Consider the following 18,593-nt stretch of genomic DNA (forward strand, 5'->3'; position numbering starts at 1 on the left):
TTGCATTGTAACCATTGGCAGCGTAGTTTGGCTTTATGCGTTTCCATTATTTTCTTTAGCAATGAAGATTGAAGAGAACGTGAATTTGGCACAAGTTTGGAAAGTAACGTTAATGTGTATACTTCATTCAATCAAGCACCTCTTCTTATAGTATGTTAATTTGTTTGACAGATTAAAATTAAATCTTTCAATTAATCAGTATCTTCTGATTTACAAATTAAAATTAAATCTTTCAATCAATCAATATCTTCTGATTTAAAAAAAGGTAAGTTAATTTCAAGATTTGAAAAGATTACAAATAAGATAAATTAAATCAAAGATAATCAAATCTAAGATTTAAAATTGATTTCATAGAGATAGTATATCTCTGTAGAACTATTTTTTTTTTGGCCAATTTGATTCATTATTAATGGTAATATATACACAGTTGATCAATTTCACAATGTTTCTCTGCGACATCCTCATAGAGCTTCAAGTACAGTGTGTCCTTCACTATAATTCCAGTCCTGCAGAGTAATTCTAAACATTTTCCATTCTAAGAGTGACACCCCGAGGGACCCCAAAGATAAGTTAATTTCAAGATTTGAAAAGATTACAAATAAGATAAATTAAATAAAATAGTGAGAAGAAAAAAGAAGATAATCAAATCTCAGGTTTAAAATTGATTTCATAGAGATAGTGTATCTTTGTAGAACAAAGGAAAAGAAAACAGAATTTGATTCGGTTTTTTGGCCAATTAAATGAACTGCATCTTCTATTATCATTGCTCTTATAGTTTGTTATTATTGCAATTGTGGAAACCTGTTTAGAGCTTTTGTTCCTGTTCCTTTTCTTTTTTTTGAAGAATGGAAAATATTGATTACAATATGTACTAGACAAGAACAAAATATTATTTTGGTGATTTTATGAAAGAAAAAAAAAGTGGCTAATTTTTTCCATCATGTCAATGGTTTGTTTTAAATTAATCCTCTTGAAGATTCGGAATGCAGGAATTATTCATAAAAACTAACAATGAAAGAGGGCCATTTACCATGCCCCTTCTTTTTTTTTTCTTTTTTTATATATATGTATTTTAACTGGGCGTTCATGCTGACTCTGATTTTTGCCATCTCATGCATCTTGGTAAACCCTGTGAATTTAGGTGAAAAGAAAATGATTAATTCCATAATTCAACGAACAATAGTTAACTGGGGAACAAATTCAAGGGTTTGATTGTAATTTAAACTCAATAAAATCTGATATTAGAGTTTTTTGAACAACAATAGGTGAAGCTAAACAATTGTGTTTGTCAATAGGTGAAAGATTTATACACAAAGGTTCAAAATCATATATACTCCACGGTTGATGATAGCCGAGACATCAATTGTCACTGAAATTAGAGTTTTTGAGCAACAGATGGTCGTTTATAGTAACTGATATTTTTCCCCTTTTAATTAACCATTGGTTTTAGGAGGAGAATCATGTCTCTTACAAAATTTTCGAGATTTCAATAAAAAAATACAGCTCAATAATAATAATAATAATAATAATAATAATAATAATAATAATAATAATAAATATTATTATTATTATTATTATTATTATTATTATTATTATTATTATTATTAAATAATAATCATAATTGAGTATATATATGGCTTGTAATGACTGCATTTTCTGGATAACTGAAAAATTGGCGGATATAACTGTAATTGCAGAAACTTGTTGGAAAAATTGCCAAGGAATTCATCAACCGTCCTGATTATGCAGATCTTGAGGTTAGTAGCTTTAGTTCCAGAAGTTTCTTAAGAGTTTTTCTGTGCAGTGATATACAAAGAATTCAATTTTAATGCAATGTGACCTGCGAGTATAATTATAGTTCATTGACCTTTATGTGGTCCAGATTTTATTTGGCGAGGATGAACACAAGTCAGGACAACGTCAAAGTTTATTTGGAAAAGCAGCAAGCATCTTTTCTTCAAATAATAGCTTCATGAAGGCGTTATGATGATCTTTTAATACATTTTCTCATCATTGTTGCATCCCAACCTTAAATTGTGGCTCATGTCAATTTTTGTGATCACTTCAAAATTCATATTAAAATAACAGTACAGCTTGTATAGTATGCTACAGTGCTACATAATGCAAGTATATAAATGATATGGCATTAAGGGGGGAAATAAGTACATACATTAATAGTATTGATGGTTTCAGTGGCTAAGAGAAGGGGGGATTGAATCTTAGCCCCCTTTTTTACGTTGCTAACACTTGCTGAACTCAGAGGAGACTTTTCTGTTTTTGCTCGTCACTGGACACGAGCAACTTTGTTTTGTCTCGTCCCTAGCCACGAGACTTTTCTTTTTGTCTCGTCACTTGGCACGAGATAATATTAGTTTTTTTGCTCCTGTGCAGTAGAAATAGAAATGTAGGAGAGAAGAGTTGAAGATTACACCCAGATATATCCTGGTTCAGCTGCTAAGTGCAATGCAGCCTACATCCAGTCTCCATCACAAACATGATGGAATTTCACTATAATCAATCTGATTACAATTTGTAAAGTGCTAACCCAACTTACAAGGGGATTCCCACAGAATCATGAAACACAACATAGATGAACAAAGGAACTCTAAGACATCTATGGCTTTTTCTTTTAATTTTGCACTCTCTGCCTTTTTCCGCTCTATGGCTTTTTCATTACAAACCTCACTGTTTGCCTTTTACCATGAGACTCAAGACATGACAAAATTAAACAGAAAAATACAAAACAGAATACATTGAAGGAGAAGAGAAAACTGTTAGCTCAGGTAGCTCTGAGAACACTGTGCTTCGCACTCTCAAATTTTCTCCTTGCTTCAAACAGTGGCTGCCCACCCTTAATATAGAAGAGGGGAGCCTCCACTTATTGAAGCCAAAACCGAACCAACTTCTTCCTCCTTCAACAAAACCGGTTCGGCCACATAGAGAGAGAAGAGATAACCATGCATTAACCAACATGCAATTACCTCTAGTCCTTTCTTGATCATCACCCTTCATCAATCCGAGCTCTCCATCCTTGGCTTGCTCTCCAAGATGGAATTCTGGCCCTTGATGCTTCATGATGATGATGACTTCATCTGCTTCAATCTCTGCCTTCAACCATCACTTCGCCATAATAGCTACTCCCTGTGGTGGTTGAGCAGAATCAAAGACAAGCCATGCTTCAAGAATCTCCCTTGCTGGCCGAGATCTTCTTCTTCCTTTTTGAGCATGCAAAGCTCAAGATAACCTCACCAAATCTGACCATATTTGGTAAGTATCTTAGCCACAACTCATTTTTATTTTAGTATGTTTTCTTGCCATCATTAGCTTGATGGTCTTGATGCATGCAGCTTCTTCCTTCTGTTGGTTGAAGAACATTTCTTCCATTATTTCCTGGACAAGGACCGAAGAAAGAAGAGAAGCAAATTGAAAGAAGAAAGAGAAAAGCAAAGCTATGAGAGTTATGAAAGATAAATTAATTAGGTGCATTTCTCCAAGCTTGTGAAGTAGCGTGTAAGCTACTTTTGATTGCCATCAAATCACTTGACTTTTTCTCTTTCATATTTCCAAGGACTGCATTAACCTTACTTGATAAAATTTGAATTCCATTACAAGTTAAGAGAGTGAAGTCCGTTGGAAGCATGCCACCTGATTCAATGAGTTGGGTTTTCATCATTGTTTCCCAATTCTATTTTTCTTTCGGACCATGCATGCAAAACAACTTGGGCTTAATGATAATATTTAGGTTCTGGCCCAATAGTCAACATTTGCTTTCCTGATAAATTTTGTAACGGATCAAGCATAGGAAGCATTCATCAAAACTAGATATGGGCTTATAATAACATTGAATTTGGCCCAATAATTAATTCAGCCATTTGATAGGAAACATATAGCTCGGCTGATTTTTAATTTGGGCTTGCAACATTTTATTTTCCGGCCCAATAAAAAAATCCTGCACAGCAAAATTAACTTAATTAACACATGATTAGATTAATAATTTTGATGTTAATAATGTTTGATCATCATCAAATTAGTTTAGAGTTTTCCAAACTCATCAATCTCCCCCTTGATGACAAACATTATTAAAATTGAAATGGGAAAAATTTAGAAAATGAGTAAAGAATACTCCCTTTGATTTGAATTTCTCCCCCTTTCAAAATGTCACAATGCTCCCCCTTGATGTATGCTTATGTTACCAAGGGAAGCACTCAACCTGTAACATTTTTAAATCAAGCTTCAAGTAGTAATGTTATTTAGCATATTTTATAATGCTAAATGCTTGATTTATGAGCAGTTTTAATTGATAATCAAAAAACTTATTCGATATCATAAACTGATTTTACTGCTCAAACAATTTCATACAAAAGTTATCAAAATGTTTTTCAAATCCTTTCCTGTTAAAAATATCAGAGCAAAACAACATGATGGAAAAGTATTTGAGCAAACAAACAGGGCAGTTTTATTACATAGTTTAAAGGAACTGCCAAAAATAAGTTTTTAATCCAAAAAGTTTATCAATGATGAATCAGTAATCAGGCATTAAAATAATTCAACCATCATTATAAACCAAATGCCAAATTATCATTAATTAATCCTGATAAACTAAGCAGCAACCATAGTGAATGCAATAACAACATGCATTCTTTGAACAAGGGTGATCATGAATTTTCAATTTTGAAAATTTCATCCCCTGTTCCCCTGTTTTCCTTTCATCCCCTGTTTCGTTCCAATTTCAATTTTGGAACCTAAATTTCCTCCCCCTTTTGTCATCATGGGGGCACCTGCACAAAGCATTGTTATAGAAAACAAAATATGCCATATAACAGTTCAAAACATAACCAAATGGTGTCATCAAAGTATCACCTAGGTAGCTATTGTCAATTGCAACCTTAAAAAAACAAAAGAGCTAATTGAGCCAAATTGTGCCAATATCAAATAGTAACCAGAGAGTTAATCATCGAAAAGATTAAAGTAAGGTTCCTCCTCGGCGCCATCACTGCCAGCTTCTTTTTCAAGGCTTTCCAATATTAGACCGACCCTCTCTTGACATTTCTTCCATGCCAATTCATTCTCATAAGCAAGTTTGCGGGCAGACTTGTGAAATTGAACCATGAGATCGGACATATTGGTGAATTCTGTGAGAATTTCTCTGAGGGAACCAGTCGTCTTTGAGGATTCTGGGCGGCCTTCAAAGTCATCATCAGATTTCTTTCCTCTTTTTGCAGCTCCGCCTGCTCTGATCATGGAAACACGGTTCTCTACATCCTCATTGGTTAAATCTACTTTAAAGTACTCAAAAATGCATGTAAGAAACATTCCATAAGGTAGATTGGCCTTTTTTGTACTTTTCACAGACTCCCATATGTGACGAATCATAATATAGCTAAATGAAATAGGAGTTGAAGTAACTAAAGCAAATATTATGAGACAATCAGATACAGTTACCCTGTTGTGAGAACCACTTTGAGGAGTGAGAATGTGAGTTATGATGCGGTGCAGCAGAGAGTTGGTTGGACCCAAAGCCTTATGAGTCAGAACAGTTCCATCTAGGCCAGACAGATTTTCACAGATTTGATGAATCACTTGCTTGTATGTAACTCCTACATGTGAGTCCCATTTATCACTCATATAAACCTTTGGCCCTTCATCAATGTATCCAAGGGCAGAAGAGATTATTTCAGAATCCAATATGATTTGAACCCGTTTCACATAAGAGTGAAGGCTGCCATCAATAAACCTTAGATTTGCATAGAACTGCCTAACCAGCCCTGGGTACACCATTTTATGAATATGAAGCAGAGGTGACCATTTAAGACCTTCAAACATGGGCTGTAAATCGAGTCCTTTGGATGCCAGAGATTTTAGATTTACTAGATAAGAGAGACACAAATGCCGTTTCTCTAGGACGTCATTGTGGAATTCAAAAGCAGCACACGTAGAGAACCTGGAAGGATCGAAATGTGAGTGTTGTTTGTGAAACTTGTTCTTGAACTCCATTGACCCAAGGTTTGCGGGTTCTCTGGTCTCATGGAACTCGAAACCCTTCGTCTTCTTGGAACTCTTTCCGGATGCATGTGGAGAAGTTCTTTTCGGCGATGATGGAGAAGGTGAGGTATGAGACTCCTCTACTTCCTCTTCAATGCTGGGCTCCTTCGCCTTCTCGCTCTTCCTTCTTCCAGAAGATTTTTGAGCAATAAATTTGCGCCTCATAGTCTCGGTTCTCTTGGAGGGGGGTGAAAGAGAAGAGGAGGAGGTGGAATGGATGTGAATGTGGGTGTGTGATTGGGGTGTAGAAGGTTTTTGAGATTGGCGAATTCTCTCACTCTTCCTTGGGGCTGTTTTCTTTTTCATAATGAAAGAGATCAACGGAGATGGAAGTTGGAGATGAAAGGGTGGCCGAATAGTGAGGTGAGTGATGGGAGGTTAGAGAAGCATTAAATGCTTAATTGGAGAGAGAATGAGAGAAGTTATTACCCATTAAGAGAGCGGTTATTATCCATGGGGGTTTCAAAAACTGAAAAGAGGTTTCCCTAAATCAAGGGATTAGTTGGAGGGAAAGATTTGATTTGACAACATGCTTCTTCCAACAAGATTTGATGAGACAACCAAGGGATTTTGTTGATTTAATTTTTCAAAAGAAATGAAACTAACAAAACTGTCATGGTGGGGTCAAAGAATTTTTGGTGGGGCCCATAAAATTCGAATTCTGCGTTGCCTCCCCCTTGACCACAACTTTTCCATTCTGCCATTTATTGTTTCTCGTCCAAACCTACGAGCAAAAACTGATCAGAATCAAATATTCACAAATTTTCAATGAAACTTAAATCAAACATTCCCAAACTTTTTCTCAAGGTACAGAATCTGTCTTCACAGAGGGGTTTCGTAAAAATATCAGCAATTTGATCTTCTGATTTTACAAATTGAATATCAATAGTACCCTTTTGCACATGTTCCCTAATAAAATGATACTTTATCTTAATGTGCTTGGTTCTTGAGTGCAAAACAGGATTTTTTGAAATATTTATTGCACTCATATTATCACAAAATAGGGGTATACTATTGATTTTTAACTTGTAATCTTCCAATTGTGTTTTTAACCAAATTAATTGAGTGCAACATGCAGATGCCGAAATATATTCTGCTTCAACGGTGGATAAAGCCACTGTGGCTTGTTTCTTGCTTGACCACATGTTGAGTGAGCTTCCAAGGAAGCAACACATGCCGGACGTGCTTCTTCTATCCACTCTATCTCCCGCATAATCTGCATCACAAAACCCTACTGCACAAAATTCATCAGATTTAGGATACCACAAGCCATAATCACAAGTTCCCTTAATGTATCTAATGATGCGTTTAACAGCCGTAAGATGGGATTCTTTTGGGTGAGATTGAAATCTTGAACATACACCCACACTTTGAACAATATCCGGTCTAGAGGAGGTAAGGTACATGAGTGAACCTATCATTCCTCTATACCTTGTTTCATCCACATCTTGGCCATCGTCATCTTTTTCAAGTTTTGTATTAGGATGCATCGGAGTGCCCATTGCTTTGAAATTTTCTAGGCCAAACTTTTTAATAAGTTCTTTTGCATATTTTCCTTGGTAAATAAAAGTGCCACTAGGAGTTTGTTTAATTTGGAGGCCAAGAAAGAAAGTAAGCTCTCCCATTAAACTCATTTCAAACTCACTAGTCATGAGTTTTCCAAACTCTTCACACAAGGAAATGTTGGCCGAACCAAATACAATGTCATCAACATAAACTTGAACAAGAAGTATATCATCATTAGATGCTTTAATGAATAAAGTAGTGTCGGTGGTACCCCTTTGAAATTCATTTTCCAACAAGAAGGCACTAAGCCTTTCATACCAAGCTCTTGGAGCTTGTCTAAGCCCATAAAGAGCCTTAGATAATTTAAAAACATGATTTGGAAACTCTTTATGTTCAAAACCGGGGGGTTGTGCCACATACACTTCTCTATCAATAAAGCCATTAAGGAAAGCACACTTAACATCCATTTGAAACATTTTGAAACCTTTATGGGCAGCATAGGCAAGAAGCAACCGAATTGCTTCCATTCTAGCTACCGGAGCAAAAGACTCATCAAAATCTATACCCTCTTCTTGATCGTAACCTTGGGCCACTAATCTAACCTTGTTACGAACAACTTGTCCATCCTCACCAAGTTTATTTTTAAAGACCCACTTAGTACCCGTTACCTTCATACCATCCGAATAAGGTACTAATGTCCAAACCTCATTCTTGTCAAATTGAGCTAGCTCCTCTTGCATGGCCTTGACCCATGATGGATCTTCAAGAGCTTGTTTGACATTGTTGGGCTCCATTTGTGACAAGAGAGCAAAGTTGCTAGGTTCGGTTTGCCTTTTGGTGGAGGATCTTGTTGTTACACCATGAGAGGGATCACCAATGATGAAGTCATGAGGATAACCCCTCATAGACTTCCATTCTCTAGGTTTTCGGCCAGGTGTTGAACTTTGATGAACTTCTGGTGGTCTCACTGTTTCAGTTTCTCGTGTCTGCTCAGGAGATAAAATGGAAGTTTCTCCTACAATCTGACGAGATAAAACCGGGCTGACAGATTCTTCATTTTGCACAGATTTGGGATTTTCTTTACTTGTTGCAGCCTCTTCACAATCTGAATCAATATCCTTTACAATACTGGGAATTAGGTTAGAATCACAAAAAGTAACATGTATGGATTCCTCTATTGTCCTATGCTCCTTGAGATAAACTCTATAGGCCTTGCTTGTGGTGGAATATCCAACAAACATTCCTTCATATGATTTTGGATCAAATTTTCCAAGGTTTTCCTTATTATTCAGCACAAAACATTTGCATCCAAAAATATGAAAGTACTTAAGATTTGGAGGGGTTCCTTTCCATAGCTCATAAGGTGTTTTCTTTAACCCTTTTCTAATGATTGTTCTATTCAAAATATAACATGCTGTGTTCACAGCCTCAGTCCATAAGAATTTAGGAATTTCACTCTCACATAACATAGCCCTAGTCATTTCTTGAAGGCTTCTATTCCTTCTTTCAACCACCCCATTTTGTTGGGGGGTTCTAGGACATGAAAAGTTATGAGAAATCCCTAAGTCATCACAGAATTTTTCAAAATCTTGATTTTCAAATTCTCTTCCATGATCACTTCTCAAATGGGCAATTTTCAAATCCTTTTCATTTTGAATTTTCTTACAAAGGGTGGAAAAAGCATGAAAGGCATCATTCTTATGAGTAAGGAAAAGTACCCAACCAAATCTAGAGTAATCATCTACCACCACAAGACCATAATGTTTACCTCCTAAACTTTGAGTTCTAGTAGGACCAAAAAGATCAATATGTAACATTTCCAATGGCCTTTTGGTTGAGATTCCATCTTTTGATTTAAAAGAGGATTTTACTTGTTTGCCTAATTGGCAAGCGTCACAAGTAAGATCCTTATCAAACTTGATGTTTGGGATCCCTCTAACCAAATTTCTTTTGACTAGCTTAGAAATTTGATACATGCTAGCATGTCCCAACTTTCTATGCCAAAGCCATTTTTCAGATTCAAAAGATGCGAAGCATGTTACATTTTGTTCCTTTAAATCCTCAAGAGTTAATCCATACACATTGTTGCATCTTTTAGCTTCAAGTAGAACATTCCCAGTTTTTTCACACACAACTAAACAAACAGATTTCTTAAAGATAACTTCAAAACCCAAATCACAAAGTTGACTAACACTAAGCAAATTATGTTTCAAGCCATGTACAAGGAGAACATCATTTATACAAGAAGAAAAGTTTTTACCAACTTTCCCAACAGCCACAATTTTTCCTTTTGCATCATCACCGAAAGTGACAAGTCCTCCATCATAGTCATCAAGCTTTATGAAGAAGGTTGCCTTTCCGGTCATATGCCTAGAGCATCCGCTGTCCATATACCACACATTTTCCTTCCTTTTGGATGCTAGGCACACCTACAAAACAATGCTTAAGTAACCTTAGGTATCCAAATCTTTTTGGATCCTTTTACGTTAAACCATCTTCTATGTCCTAAGCCATTGTAATCAAAAACAATTTTATAAACTTTGTCACCAACCATTCTTTCACCGAAAAAGCATTGAATGGGAAAGTGTCCATTCCGATTGCATAGTCTACAAAACCTTGGAGTTGCCTTTTTGTTAAAGTAGGTGGGATCTTGAAATCTTGTGTCATTAGAAGATGAAGCAATATTTTCAAAATGTGAATTTTCAGATTTATGAAACCCCAACCCAGCCTTATCATAAAGAGGTTTTTGACTAGCCAAGATGTGATTTAAACTTTTAGAACTTTGTGTAAATTTGGCCAAGTCTTCCTCAAGTCTTTTAACCTTTTTAAGCAACTCTTCATTTTGTTTAAAACAGTCCACATATGCAAGAACACAATGGTTACTTTCACAGCTCCTAACTTGGGCTCTTAACTGCTTATTTTCTTCAACAAGATCACAAGCAGTTTCGGCCTCTCTCACTTTTTCTTTTAGAAAACTATTTTCGGCCTTAAGAATGGTAATTTGCTGTTCAAGTTCTTGATTTTCCAGCAGAAAACATCTTATTTTTTCAGAAAGGTGGTCTATCATAAGATGGAGATCTTCAGTGTTAGGGTTATGAAAGACTACCTGATCTATGTGGTCTGCCATGAGACATGTTTGTGACTTGGTCTCGGTTTCTTCATCATCATCATCAGAGTCATTCTCCAAGTCTTCCCATGTGGCCATCAGTCCTTTCTTCTTTCCTCTTTTCGGCTTTTCCTCCTTTTTCAGCTTGGGACAATCAGATTTGAAATGCCCCATTTCCTTGCAATTATAGCTACCTTGCTAAGGTCTTTCTTTATTCTCCTTGTGCTGCTGCCTTTGCCTCTGAGCTTAGCCATTTTCCTGAATTTTTTTGCAAATAAAACAAACTCATTTTCAGAAGAGTTATCACTGGATTCATCATCCAGAGGGTTAGTCACAGAAGAAAATGCAATTCCTTTCTTTTTTGTATCCTTTTTCAAATAGGTATTTTCAAAAGCAAGAAGATTTCCTCTCAAATCATCAAGTGTCATGGAGTCTAGGCTACTGCTCTCAGAAATAATTAAAGCTTTAGTCTCCCACTCTTTTGTGAGACATCTCAACACTCTTCTTACTAGCACAGAATCAGAATGTGTAATTCCCAGAGCATCTAAGCCAACAATGATAGCATTGAACCGTTCGAACAGTTCATCAATGGACTCTCCTTCCTTCATTGCAAACATTTCATATTCTCTATTTAGCATATCTGTCCGAGTCTTCTTGACAATGGTGGTTCCTTCATGGGTGATTTGCAATTTGTCCCAGATTTCCTTTGCCGTTGTGCATCTTGATACCCGTCGGTACTCCTCGAAGCTGATAGCACAATTGAGCAGATTTATTGCCTTGGCATTTAACTCCACCTTCTTACTATCTTCCTCGGTCCATCTTGCTTCTGGTTTGAGAGAAACAACTCCTTCTGCACTTGTGGTAGTTGGAAATTGAGGCCCTTCGAGAATAATCTTCCAAAGTCTGTAATCCACTGCTTGTACGAATATCTTCATCCTCTCCTTCCAATAGGTATAATTTTTCCCATTGAAAAGAGGGGGTCTGTGGCTTGATTGTCCTTCAGTTAGATTATAAGACACCACATTTGCGCCACTGTTTTCTGCCATGAGGATCTTTACTCCAAGCTGCAAAGCTTGATCTCTTTGAGACCAAGCTCTGATACCAATTGATGGTTTCAGTGGCTAAGAGAAGGGGGGTTGAATCTTAGCCCCCTTTTTTACGTTGCTAACACTTGCTGAACTCAGAGGAGACTTTTCTGTTTTTGCTCGTCACTGGACACGAGCAACTTTGTTTTGTCTCGTCCCTAGCCACGAGACTTTTCTTTTTGTCTCGTCACTTGGCACGAGATAATATTAGTTTTTTTGCTCCTGTGCAGTAGAAATAGAAATGTAGGAGAGAAGAGTTGAAGATTACACCCAGATATATCCTGGTTCAGCTGCTAAGTGCAATGCAGCCTACATCCAGTCTCCATCACAAACATGATGGAATTTCACTATAATCAATCTGATTACAACTTGTAAAGTGCTAACCCAACTTACAAGGGGATTCCTACAGAATCATGAAACACAACATAGATGAACAAAGGAACTCTAAGACATCTATGGCTTTTTCTTTTAATTTTGCACTCTCTGCCTTTTTCCGCTCTATGGCTTTTTCATTACAAACCTCACTGTTTGTCTTTTACCATGAGACTCAAGACATGACAAAATTAAACAGAAAAATACAAAACAGAATACATTGAAGGAGAAGAGAAAACTGTTAGCTCAGGTAGCTCTGAGAACACTGTGCCTTGCACTCTCAAATTTTCTCCTTGCTTCAAACAGTGGCTGTCAACCCTTAATATAGAAGAGGGGAGCCTCCACTTATTGAAGCCAAAACCGAACCAACTTCTTCCTCCTTCAACAAAACCGGTTCGGCCACATAGAGAGAGAGAAGAGATAACCATGCATTAACCAACATGCAATTACCTCTAGTCCTTTCTTGATCATCACCCTTCATCAATCCGAGCTCTCCATCCTTGGCTTGCTCTCCAAGATGGAATTCTGGCCCTTGATGCTTCATGATGATGATGACTTTATCTGCTTCAATCTCTGCCTTCAACCATCACTTCGCCACTCTAGCTACTCCCTGTGGTGGTTGAGCAGAATCAAAGACAAGCCATGCTTCAAGAATCTCCCTTGCTGGCCGAGATCTTCTTCTTCCTTTTTGAGCATGCAAAGCTCAAGATAACCTCACCAAATCTGACCATATTTGGTAAGTATCTTAGCCACAGCTCATTTTTATTTTAGTATATTTTCTTGCCATCATTAGCTTGATGGTCTTGATGCATGCAGCTTCTTCCTTCTGTTGGTTGAAGAACATTTCTTCTATTATTTCCTGGACAAGGACCGAAGAAAGAAGAGAAGCAAATTGAAAGAAGAAAGAGAAAAGCAAAGCTATGAGAGTTATGAAAGATAAATTAATTAGGTGCATTTCTCCAAGCTTGTGAAGTAGCGTGTAAGCTACTTTTGATTGCCATCAAATCACTTGACTTTTTCTCTTTCATATTTCCAAGGACTGCATTAACCTTACTTGATAAAATTTGAATTCCATTACAAGTTAAGAGAGTGAAGTCCGTTGGAAGCATGCCACCTGATTCAATGAGTTGGGTTTTCATCATTGTTTCCCAATTCTATTTTTCTTTCGGACCATGCATGCAAAATAACTTGGGATTAATGATAATATTTAGGTTCTGGCCCAATAGTCAACATTTGCTTTCCTGATAAATTTTGTAACGGATCAAGCATAGGAAGCATTCATCAAAACTAGATATGGGCTTATAATAACATTGAATTTGGCCCAATAATTAATTCAGCCATTTGATAGGAAACATATAGCTCGGCTGATTTTTAATTTGGGCTTGCAACATTTTATTTTCCGGCCCAATAAAAAATCCTGCACAGCAAAATTAACTTAATTAACACATGATTAGATTAATAATTTTGCTGTTAATAATGTTTGATCATCATCAAATTAGTTTAGAGTTTTCCAAACTCATCAAGTATGATTATATTTCAACCTTGTAATGATATTATGACTATTATCTTGTGTCTTCTCCCTCCTTGTGGTCCTTATTTGAAGCATGCACAGAAAACTGAAGAAAGAAAGCAACACCTATACCATTTCCCTTAATTTCAGATACCTTCAAACCATTATTTTTACCACCAATCCATCTGTGTAATCTCTTAAACCAACCCAGTTCATGTTCTGTTGAACTGTTTTCGGTGTTTGGTCCTTTAGATATGTTTTCACATTCATTTTAAATCTATAAGTGGACCCTTTGACAAAAATCTCTGATGTTATCTTGAGTGGTATTTTCTTCTTCCTATATGGCTCCGGTAGCTTGTAGTCTCCACCAGGAAGGTGCAACCAATATAAGTTTCTTCATAAAACTCTGTTATTCGATTTGTTGTAGAGTTTGAGCAAAAGAAAGTAGACCGGCTTTGCGTGTTCTGACTTGGGATAGTCCATCTTGAAAATAGGTGTTACTGTTTTAGGAAGCATAGTGAAGCTTTCATGAACTTTGTAGTATGAACACATTCCATCTAGATCCCACACTGAAGCTTCGATAGCCATATTAGACAATTTCTCTGATGTAGTATTAACAGCCTGTTTAAAGAAGAAAAATATAAGAAAAATTAAAGCAAGACCTTCCAGAAACTATTCAGAACTGAAAAATCTTGATGATTTGCAGATATATCCTTTTAGCTTGTTCCCATTTGCTTCCTATCTCAATTTTCATTTAAGAGACAAGGGAGTATTTTTGTTTTTGTTAATAATGTGTTATTTTCTTTCTCATCTTATTGAAAGGACAACTTTAGTCTTAGTCTCTTAGTTACTTACTTCTATAAAGTATGTATCTAGATTAAGCTGTACATGAATTGGCTCTGCAGTGCATCGACAGCCATAGTCGAGAAGATGACCATAAAATTGACCTCTCAGACAAGTCCAAGGATTTTGTGTTTTCAAAATCAATACACCTGTATTATATGTAGTTTACAAGTTGAGCCTGAAAAGATCAGTTAGAAAAAAAACACCCCGCAACTGCACAACAAAGATAAGATCATGGAAAACTCAACATGAATGAGTGGCTACCAGATAAAAGTTTCTCATACCTTAAAACAAAAATCATCAAGATCCTTCGCTATACCATAGAGCTGAATCTGATCATGAACCTTGGTTGGTTTTGAGTATGGAATGTATTTAAGGTATTTCCAAATGGGATTTGGAACTACTTCTACATAACCATTGGAAAGTTCATTAAATAATGGTATCTGCCATCCTTCTGGAGGCATTGTGGCTCTTATGGTAGCAGCAACTGGCATTCCTACAGTAGAAACTATCCTTGAATTACTACAGGTTTTCCATTTTCATTTACATGATTAAAAAATGGATGAAGTTTCAGAGCAGCATTTATATCTTTTGGTGGAATCTGTTCATTTCCACCAACCCAAAGTGCAAGACTAGCATGATTTCTTAAAAGTTTGATTGTGTCTCTTACACAAAACAAGAAAACATCATGGTCACTTAAACATGTATTCGCATCTTAAATATAAAACCTCAGATCATCTCATCTACAATTTAGAGGCGTATATCCATGAAGCTAATTGTATTTTGTTAAATCCAAAAGCTGCACTTTAGAGGAGTCAAATCCAACATTTCTTAGTGTCACTTAAACATTGAATATAGCAGCAACTCTGTTATAAAGCCTGGCCAACTACTAATTGCTGAGTTTACTACTTATTTCAACAGAATTGTGGAGAGTATTGGCAAAGGAGTCGCGAACCTGAAGGCCGGAGATCATGTGCTTCCAGTATTCACCGGTGAATGTGGTGAATAACCACTTTGTTGGCACGTCTGATTTCAAGACCTAACACAAGCTAATTCCTCACTCTCACTAATCACAAGTTCACTTAATCAATAAGCTTTTACCACAGTGACCTCGTATATATATATATATATATATATATATATATATATATATATATATATATATATATATATATATATATACTAACACTTAGCCTTTTTCACATAAACTGAAATTCATAATGTAAATTTCTCACCTAGCTTAAGACAGAAAATTAAATTTTAAGTGTAATACATGAGAAAAGAGATGATGCTCTGTGCTTCTACAATACTTCCTTAATCACCACTACAGACGTGGTCGATGCAAATTTAGATTTGACTTTTCGCTTTTGAGTAGCATTATGTGGCTGTTGGTGTATCATAACTCATGATTCAATTGGCCCATCTTCTACGGTATCACTCTGTTACTTCCACTTTTTAAGCTTCTTCTGATGATAGGACTATTGCACAACAAAATAGTAAAGAACTTTTGGTCTCTTTTTGTGATTTCAGGATAAAAAGGTATGTCTATTGTCAGAAACAAATATTTATGTACTTGATTTGCTCCAACACAATCCTAAATCCTAATCACTTTCTTGCTTTTGTTGTGGTAACAGCTTTTTGGGCTTCCTCTTGCTCTTTGCTTATCCATATCTGCTTCAGTTTTCTTCTTCGTAATGTGAACTAACATATACATTATTGCTTCCTTCTTTGTATAAATATAAATAAAATGGAAGAAATATACTCTAGCAATATAATATTAATCTAATTGGACATGTTCTTCAGATTTCTAGGGTACATCAAACATGTCATTAGCTCCACCATGGCTCTATCTATTCAGAAATCTTTGGAACCGCTCAGAGTTCCCGGAGCTCCAAGATGGGCCGATGGATTATGTTACTCATCCTTAGGATATAAACAAAGTTGCATACAATTGGAAACGAGGGAAGCAGGCTCCTTTTAGAAAGCTGTTAAGGCCATTTAGGTAAAGTAGTAGTTGTTAGGTTATGTCATGGCCCAAAACGAGCCATGACCAGCGCTCAGGAAAATAATCCCTAGCAAGCCTAACCGACTCAACGATAAATTGAATAAAAAAATAACAAATATTTGAAATAGAAAATTACAGTTTCTAAAATGAATAATTACATATTCTTAATAAAAGATAAAATAAATAAATATGGATGGATCCTGCCTGTGACATATGGAGCATATACATCTAGGAACTCGACAAAAATAGATACTCATTGCAGATCGTGACTCTTGATTAGAAAATCTCACATAGTCAAGTATTTGTTCCTGAAAAATATTTTCAGAAAAAAAGGGGTGAGTTTTGCAACTCAGTGACTAGACAATACATCTATAATCCACATGAGACCATATAAACATTATTATCAAAGTAATTTAAATTAGAAAATAGCAGTTGATAATAATAAGTGAATCAATAAGGGAGTTCTCATACAGAAATCAAATCAAAAGTCCACACATGGGCGGCTCCACCTCTATGGGTAGCCCTTTCCTCTTGTGTGTCCTAACAGAATAACAGATCTAACGTGTGGCCTACACGTTAGGCTAGCAACACCCCTGCTAGCTGGAGTCTGAGTCAGATGCATCTAAGTTAACGTCATAACCGCCGTTAACTACGGTTTTCTAATACGAGCCTCCCAAACCAATTCAAAACATATAGTTTCAAATACAATGAATCTTCAATCTCTCAAACATATAAGGTATCGAATCAAATCAATCAGATAATATTTTTTTATCAGAAATCTTTTCAAATCATACTTTCTCAATCATAAAAACATATTTCATAATTTTAAAGTGAGTGCCAACAAATACTTTAATGTTTCAAAAGTATATATTCGAATAAAATTAATATTTTAAAATAAGATAAGGCTTTATCAAACATATATATATAGTCTCATGTAAATTTCTAAAGTATGAATTTTATAAAAATAATTATTCAGCTATAATAAATCAATTATTCTAATCAAATCAAAGTTCTTCAATAACAGTTTTATAAATATAATTAAAAACTCTAAATAGCATAAACCAAAAGCTTAACGGTTATAAATGTAAAGCCTACTCACAGCATGGTCCTAACGGACCGAAGAGACCAAACCCAGAGTGTCGAATTCAAGATAAGGAGGATTGAAGTAGAATAAAACGAATGAGCGCAGAATTTGGACCGGAGTAGCGACAAAATGGAGCTGACGATAGTCCCAAAAATCTAAAACAGGCAAAACTAAAATCGAATTAAAACAAGGACAAGACAGATTAATTGGTGGCATAATAGGACATGAAAGCTAGAGCAGAATCAAGGAAAAAGGCTGGACCGGGATAATGACAGGAACAGTTCAACTCCAGTGGCAACGACGACTTGGTTCAGGTACATCCAAACGGCGACAGGAACAACGCAGCAGCGGATGTCCCTCCTTGGAGTTTCTTGGTGGCAGAGGCGCGGCGGCCATAGCAGCAGCAGCAGCGGAGTTCCAACGGCGGCAGAACCTCCCTGCGACCACTTCTCTCTCCACGCGCGTTCTGTTTCTCTCCCAGCGACAGATCTGGCGGCGCGAAACGGAGGCACGAACGGCCGCGATGGTGGCTGGGCTTGACGGCGACGACCCTTCCCGTGGCGGCTCTGGGTAGAACGGCGCGTCTTCCCTCTGTTTGCAAACCTCCATGGACGACAACGATGAAGACCTCGACGGTGATGACGGCGACACGAGACGGTGACGCCTCCTTCTCCTTGCACGGCTCTCTCTCCCTCGGTTCTGGCCTTCCTCGCGATGACACCACGGCGGCGACGGTGGCAGTGATGCCCACCGGCGCCACCTCCCTTCCTTCCTCTTCTCTTCCCTCTCCGGTTCTCCCCCTCTTCTCTTTTCCCTTTCTGTTCTTTTGTTCTGCTGTTGGAAGGGGTAAGGGTGGCTAGGGTTTTGGTGAGTGTGTGAGGGTGTGTGTTATGTCAAAGTTAGGGTTAGAATTTTGGTTTGGAAAAAAAAAAAAAGAGAAGGGTATTATAGGGATTTTACATTCTACCCTCCTTAAAAAAAATTTTCGCCCTCGAAAATTGATATAATCTGCAAGACTTTATTTGGTTTTAGCACTTTAC

At 36.7% G+C, this 18,593-nt stretch overlaps 1 long non-coding RNA gene and 1 pseudogene across 1 annotated transcript; both read right to left on the minus strand.

Annotated features, from left to right (window-relative positions):
* Nucleotides 1-13,549: 13,549 nt before the first annotated feature.
* LOC112762860 (mannosylglycoprotein endo-beta-mannosidase-like) lies at nucleotides 13,550-15,003 on the minus strand (annotated as a pseudogene).
* A 1,562-nt stretch (nucleotides 15,004-16,565) lies between these two features.
* LOC140180899 (uncharacterized) lies at nucleotides 16,566-18,514 on the minus strand. The gene is made up of 3 exons (XR_011875006.1): nucleotides 17,815-18,514; nucleotides 17,569-17,708; nucleotides 16,566-16,777 (listed from the first exon to the last, which is right to left on the minus strand). It is a non-coding gene; the product is annotated as an uncharacterized lncRNA (long non-coding RNA).
* Nucleotides 18,515-18,593: the final 79 nt, after the last annotated feature.

The sequence above is a fragment of the Arachis hypogaea genome, chromosome 17 (genome assembly GCF_003086295.3).
Source record: "Arachis hypogaea cultivar Tifrunner chromosome 17, arahy.Tifrunner.gnm2.J5K5, whole genome shotgun sequence".
Taxonomy (NCBI): Eukaryota; Viridiplantae; Streptophyta; class Magnoliopsida; order Fabales; family Fabaceae; genus Arachis; species Arachis hypogaea.